Here is a 7,971-nt window from a genome sequence, read left to right as displayed (position 1 = left end):
ACTTGCTTAATAGATTTACTAAATAATTGAACATTAGACGAGTAATCCATTGCATCATCATATCCTACCTTTGGCTTGAATAATGACATGCCAGCGATTCACTCCATAAGTGAGAAACAATTATTCACTTATAAGATAGAAATATTTTATTCAGTTGGGCCATTTTACAAGTGAGTGACAATTATTCACTTGTATCTATGTAACAAAGAAGTTATATACCTTTGGGTAATATAACAACTACTTCATGAATATAGAAATATAATACCTTTGGACAAATTATAATTCTATAATTATGATTTTACGTGAATATAGATAGCCATTTAATAAATTTTATCATAATTAGGTCACTTTGGTGACAACTAATTAATCATTACCAGCACGTTTATATAGGTTATTGAACTTTAAGTTGCCCAAGAATATAATTGTATTGGTTTAATATATGGTAACTTGAATATCCATGAACCATTATTAAGAATACCTTTATCTCAAATTACCCAAATATGCATTTATATATGCTGTCTTAAAATTTGAGCTTTTCCTGAAATAATTGTAATTCTTAATATCAATACAAAACTTTCTTCCCAAAATTGTGCACATATCAATTTTCATTAAATGATACCATGAAGACAAGAAGTAATAGTATATACGCACTAAATAATTTGGGTTTCTAGTGAAAGATTCACAAATGGTTCACCATGGCATAAACTACTGCAACCATTAAAGCAGTACACAATCAATTATGCAATCAACCATCATAATTCAAGCGTGAACATTAAGGTTATTGCAATAAGAGCATATTTATCAGCCATATATAATTGCTCATAAATGGTGTTTCAACTCAAGTACAATTGTATTTTAACACGCAAAACCTTTTGTTCCATAGAAGTAATTAAGATGCACATAATATGATTACATTCAGAATCATTAGTACAAATATTGGGCACTGTAACCAAGCATACATCTAGCTCTCCTTAATTTCTTGTGGTTACATACATCTTAGATGCTTATTAAAATAACAACTAAGCTTCTAATAATAATATTGAATACTTTCCCAAAGGATCAGATATGATAGACCAACCAATACTATATAATTAATTGGTTCTCATAACCAAGGGAGCAAAACTTCTATTTAGTCATTGTCAATTCCGCCATCACTCACGGTAGCTTATCCAAAGCCTACTAACAATACAAGTTGGTACATGTTCCCAACTGACGAAAAGAGTCAATTAATTGGTCCAAAAATTATGTCTATTCCGTAATGTGTTCTTACAAATATCCGTTCCCAATGTGTGATTATAATCAAGCTTTGGTCCATGCAATAGGCCACTTAAAGGCATAACATATGAGCAATTGCATGGTTGAAATCCAGACAATCAATCATGGGATTCATAACAAGCATATATATATATATATATTTTTATTTAGTATAAATTTATTGATAAAAAAAAGGGAAAACCATAAATTCATACAAATCTCCTACAAAAATTAGGGCAACCCAATCGATCCAAGAAAATCTCCCCTCGGACAACGGCCCGCAAGTCGCCTTGGCGGTTAAAAATGTTGTCATGCCCCACATCTGCCCCCCAATTGGCTAAGTAGTCCGCGGATTTGTTCGCCTCTCCAAAACAGTGAGTAATCTCCCGAAAATGCTGCGATAGCTTAGTAACTCATCCACCTCCCGCTGCAGCCTCCACGGACTATCGTGTCGCCCCTGCATAATTCTTACCAAGCTGAGCGAGTCAGTCTCAATCTGCAACCCTTGCAAGCCCCGAGCGACACATAACCTGACTCCAAAAAGCATGGCCTTAAGTTCCGCATGTAAACTCGTCAAAGAACAAAAGAAACATGAGTAGCCAAGGACGACCTGCCCTTCGCAGTCCCGAACCACGCCCCCGCCCCCGCTTGTCCCTGGGTTTCTCCTAGCATAGCCATCTGAGTTCAGCTTAAACCCTGCCATAGGGGCCACCCAGCTTACCGGAAGAATCGAAACCCTATGTCTTAGCCCAGACACAGCAGAATGAAAATCATCCCCAGAACCAAAGGACCACGGTATCCCCGGGAAGTGGCAATGGAATAATACCTGGATTTGTTGAAGTACCTGGTCCACCACCTCCGTGCACCCTATCTTTCTCCCATTGAAAACTGCCTTATTTCTTGCTTTCCATAACTCCCAACAGACCAGCATCGGTAGGAGGCGATAAACGAACTTAACATACTTATTTTGCCCCCGCTGCAGCCACCACCTGATCACCATATGTCTAAATGAGGACACCACGGGCTCCGCTGAACTACACTGGAATGTACCCCAAACTGCCTGGGCTAGTTCCCCGGTACAAAAAACGTGATTAACCTCCTCCTCTTCTGGCTCAGAGCAACAATAACACTTCGAGGGGCCCTATACCCCAACGTGTCGAAGGAGACCCATCAGGGGATACGGAGCCGCAACAGTCTTAACATGAAGAAGGATATCTTGATTGGGCAACCTTTGAACCAAACCTGCGAGAACACCCACGAGCAGTCACTACAAGAAAATTGGTCATCAGTGACAACTTTTCTCTGTGACGAAAAAAAGTTGTCACAAAAGTGGATCCTTTATTGACGACTTTCTAACTCGTCACAAACCTCTAATGGGAGCCAACTCATTTGTGACGACTTTTCTAAGTCGTCACTAGTAAATTCCCGCCAAGTTTTAGCAAGAGCGCGGGAGTGTTTAGAACACACAATAGTGACGACATTAAGAACATCATCACTATTGCTTGGCCTATTTACGGACGACTTTTTGTTGTCGTCACTGATCACTAAAAAAAAAATTTATTAGTGACAACATTTTTTAGTGATGACAATAAGTCGTCACAAAAGGAGCTTCTTTAGTCGCGACACCTAAAGTTGTCATAATTGCATCAAAGCAACTAAATGTTTAGTGACGACCCGTTATTTTCGTCACAAACTACACTGCAAGAAATATGGTCATTAGTGACAACATTTTTTAGTGACGACAAAAGTCGTCACAAAACGTGGTTGTTTAGTGACGACAAGGAAAGTTGTCATAATTGCTCAAAGCAACTAAGTCTTCAGTGACGACCTTGAAAAAGTTGTCACTAAAATGATCTATATAGTGACAACTTCTAATATCGTCACTGTCACTCTACCGATTTGGATTTAGTGACAAGAATTAATCGTCACTGTTTCAAGTACTTATTTCTAAGTCACTTTATGTAATTCTACTGTGCCACCCTAACTTTTGCGATTTAGCCCCAAATGTTGTAAAAAATTCCATTAATTCGATTATGATACCTTAACTTTTACAATTTAGCCCCATATGTAGTGCACCGATTTCTTTAATTCTATTATTACTCCCTAACTTTTGTAATTTAGCCCCATATGTAATTCACCAATTTTATTAATTCTACTATGGCACTCTAACTTTTGCAATTTAACCCCTATATGTAATACACCAATTTTATTATTTCTATTATGGCACCCTAGCTTTTACAATTTAGCCCCTATTTTTTTATTAGGAAATTGCGAATGGTATCTTGATAAACTATGCATAAATATTTTATAATTTTCTCAAACTTAAGTAATAATTTGTTATAAACTCTAAAGATATATCTTTCATTACAATAGTTATAAGGCAGGCAGGTCTTTTTATCAATGGAATAAGAAATTTATGCCAGATTTATCCTTTGTACTACATGCCAAGTAGTATTAGCAAAGGAATAACAAAGTACTACAAAGTAATTAACAAAATAGCCTTTAGGGAGTGTAGTTTATGGGCAAATGAGCATTATCTATTCAAAGTACCAACTTTTTATGGGCATTTTACTCTCAAACATATAATTTATGATAAATTTATAAATGTTTGTAAGTAAAATTCAAAAAGTGTTACACTGATTTCTTACAAAACGAAAACTGGCAGGTTATCTTTTCAACATAAATTAAATTTTTTTAAAAAAAGAAATGGCCCATAAAGTACCAACTCTTTGTGGGTTTCCTCCATTACATGAACAAATATTCTGCTCTTTATGGGCATTTCACTCTGAATCATTTAATTTATGTTAAATACATAAATGTTTGTAAGTAAAATTCAAAAAGTGTTGCACTAATATTTTTATGAAAGGGAAACTGGTAGGTTTTGTATTTAACATAAATTAAATATGTGAAAGCAAAAAAAAAAAGAAATTACCCATAAATCTATGTCTTGCAAATCTATACTAGTAAAATAGTTTCAAACAAAATTAAACATTAAAATAAACTGTAATTTATACACATTAAAATATCTGTAATTTATACACATTTTGCAACTACTACTTTGTGTTTTCTCTGTAATGAATTTTTTAACTATTGAGAACTTAAGTTTTGTTTTGCAAATCTATACTAGTACAATAGTTTTAAACAAAATTAAACATTAAAATAAATGTTTGAAAAAGAACAAAAGTACATTTATCACTTGCAGTAATGTAACAAAATTTTCTCAACCATTATCAATATTTTCACAAAAGTATTAAAAACTAGCAATTGACAATATTAAAAACTAGCAATTTAATTAGTGACGACTTTTCTTGTCATTATAATCTTGAATAAATTAGTGATAACATTATGTCATCACTAAATTTTCTTTGATTTTGACTTAACAATAATGTCTTATTAATAGCATTTGATTATTTTTAATGAAAGTCTGTTATAACCATAGAATTTGACTTTCGTTATTTTCAATTAATGATGTACTTTAGTGCTGCAATTATAAAAAATTGCAGGGCTAAAATATTTGCAAATTATAAAAGTATATTTTCACTTATATGTAATTAACAAATTTTGCCACCTATATTGATGAAAATTTGTGTTTTTGTACTAAAAAATAAAGAATAATACTATAGCAATAAAATCTATGCTTCAAACCAAATTAAAAATAAAAAAAGCATGATGATTGGTCTCAAATGTTGGGAAAATGATTATTTTTATTGAAACTATGTTATAACCATATAATTTGAGTTTAATTATTTTCAATTACATGATGTTCTTTAGTGCTGCAATTATAAGAAATTAGTATAAAATATTAGCAAATTATAAAAGTACATTTTCAATTATATGAAATTAACAAATTTTGCCACCTATGTTGATGAAAATTTTTATTTTTTGCTAAAAAATAAAGAATAATACTATAGCATTAAAATCTATGGTTCAAACCATATTACAAATCCAGAAAAAAACATGATTTTTGGTATCAAATGGAGGGAAAATGAGTGAAGTCAAAATTTTGATCAAATCATAGTGAAAGTGCCGCGCAACAAAAACAATATCCAAAGCAAAGCAAAGACCAAAGCAGCGGAACACATTCTGAAAAGAAAAGCAACGGAACACTTGGTCTGAGTTAAAGCAACGGAACACTTGAGCAACACAAACTTTCACCGAGCTGAAACAAACAAGCTTCTACACTGAGCACAAAACAGAGCTTCCGCACGGCACCTGATACCTTCACCCACACAACAAATCCGTTCTCTGGCTTCTCACTAGCATCACCATGGCTGTCCAGCATTAAAGGGCAAGGTTTTCATTGGAAAGGTTCATTTTTCTCTCTCCTATACATTTTCCCCAATTTTTCCAAATCCCTAATATTCTACAATATTTTTTGCAAATTTCTGCCCAAAATCTTTTAGCTGTCGAGGAAGAAAAGGGGGACGTCGGCAGGGGAACGAAGGAAAAGACTAAAGTTTCATTTGGGGGCTGGTGATTGAGGAAGTGAAACCAGAAACAGAGAAAGGTCTTGGCCTAGAGGGGACACAAAGAAAATACAGAGCAACAGCCGCTCATCGGCCATCACAGCGCGCAATCTCCATAGCTGCCGTCACTCTGCTCTCATCCAATTTCCGCCGCCTCCAAGTTCCGCCACGGCACCTCCATTTCGTGCGCCGCCTAGCTGCCTGACGCATCTCCCCTTCCCGCACGGCCTTTCTCTCTCACTGTCGCTCCTCGATTTCATGTTGCCACCCACCACTGGCGCCCAGCTCCAGCGCGGCTACCATGGCAGCTACAGCCGCCTGATCATTCGTACCTTCCTTCGACCATCACCATCGCCTGCAGACTTCGCCAAGCAAACGCTGTAAGCCGTCTGCCTTCTTTGAATTTTAGTTTTCCATTTTTAGTATGAACATTGAAAAGTCTCAAAGCATGTTTGCCGTGCGTTTGTTCAGTGCCAACTTCATGTTGATTGCTAACGATTTTAGATTGTATGCTATTGTATGTTGTTTGGACTGAAATCTCTTGTGTTTTGACAAATTTTGGGGGGCTAATTACAGTCCCAATTGAGCAAAAATTGCTGGATCCTTCTATGCCCATGTACTGTTTGTTAAAATGCCCGAGTGAAGGTCTAAATAGAAGATTGATGCTGATAAGAGTTTATTTTACGTATTTTTAAGTGCATTTTATTAGTTAATTTTGAGTTGATTATTTAGTTTTATAATTAAAATAAAGAGGTTTTTGGTAAAATTATATATTTTTGGTAAAAGTGGATAATATTGCATTTCTATTGATTTTAATAGTAAAAACTTCATTTTTATGCAGGAATAATGAATCAATCACCAAAGGAGGTCAATTGAGGTGAAAAATAGAGATTTGGTGATGAATTTAAGTGGCAACAAGAAGAATGAAGTGAAAAACGTTCAAGTGAGGAAATGCAATACAAGTCAGTTTTGACACTTTTCAGTATTTTGACCATATCTGGAGCTACACTTATCGGATTGAGGTGATTTTTATACCATTTTAAAGCTAAGAAAGAGACCTACAATTCGTATGAAGACATCGAAATCCATTTCTGCCATCTTCATGGGCAAAACGTTGGAATACAGAAGCTGCACCCTGTGGTCGGAAGTTAAAACAGAGGTTTGAACAGGTGACAGTATTTCGATCATATCTCAGGCTACAAAGCTCCGATTTGGATGATTCTTGAAGCATTGGAAAGCTAACTCAAAGGGCTACAACTTTTGTGTTTTGCACAAAAGCTAGTTCGGCCTTTATGATAGAGAAAATCGCAGATGAAGTAAGGCCAAAGTGAATACGCGAGTACACAAAACGTGACTTGTAACCGCGTTTTGTGTAGGCGCGTTTTATAGCCGAAATTCTGCAATTTGACTCAGCCAATTCTCTTGTGTTCATACCACTTTCCAGCTATAAGATGCAAGGGAATTCGGTGCACATGCTTCAGAAGACAAAAGGGCAAGAAAAGTGGCTTATTTTCAAGTCAAAAATATTGGTTTTTGACTATGCTAACAAAGTGGAGATTTGGGAATCAAAGGATAGAATTTGACTTGGAAAAATGGAGCATTTGAGTGTTTTTTATGCAGAGATATGGGGAGAGATCTGACATCCATTCGTAGCTTAGCTTCTTACAGAAAAACATATTCTCTCTACCTAGGACTTGCAAGGGGCAATTGGGATTTCATCTTGTAATCATCTAAGTTCAAGACAAAGGAGATTTTTGGAAGGCTTCACCATATCTTGGCTAAGACTTTCTTTACTCTGTTTGTATTTGTAATTCATGATGATTTACATTAATGAAGTTATGAGTGTTTTATCATTCATGAGTAGCTAATTTTCTTTATCTAGGGAGTAGATGAAGCTTATGGCCAAATGATATGAAGTGATTGTTATTCATTCTTGTTATGTCTTGTATTAACTTATCTACTTGTGTATGTTGGATTACTTGTTGTTGCTTGATCACCAATAGCAGGTTTATAGTTATTTTTATTCATTGAGAAATGGTAAAAATAATGGAATGACACAAGTAGAGCTTGAGTTGTATATTCATGAGAATAGAAATACATTCAAGTGGATGAAATCTGCATTTCATGTGTGAATAAGAACAGATTTAGTATTTACCAAGAGATTAGGACAAACTAATCTGTTTTAACCCATTATTATCATGAGAATGTGATTTTGGTATTTCTGGAAATGAATCCTTGGTTAAACAAGAGC

This window comes from Coffea eugenioides, chromosome 11 (assembly GCF_003713205.1).
Source record: "Coffea eugenioides isolate CCC68of chromosome 11, Ceug_1.0, whole genome shotgun sequence".
NCBI lineage: Eukaryota > Viridiplantae > Streptophyta > Magnoliopsida > Gentianales > Rubiaceae > Coffea > Coffea eugenioides.
Note: the sequence above shows the minus strand (reverse complement) of the source record.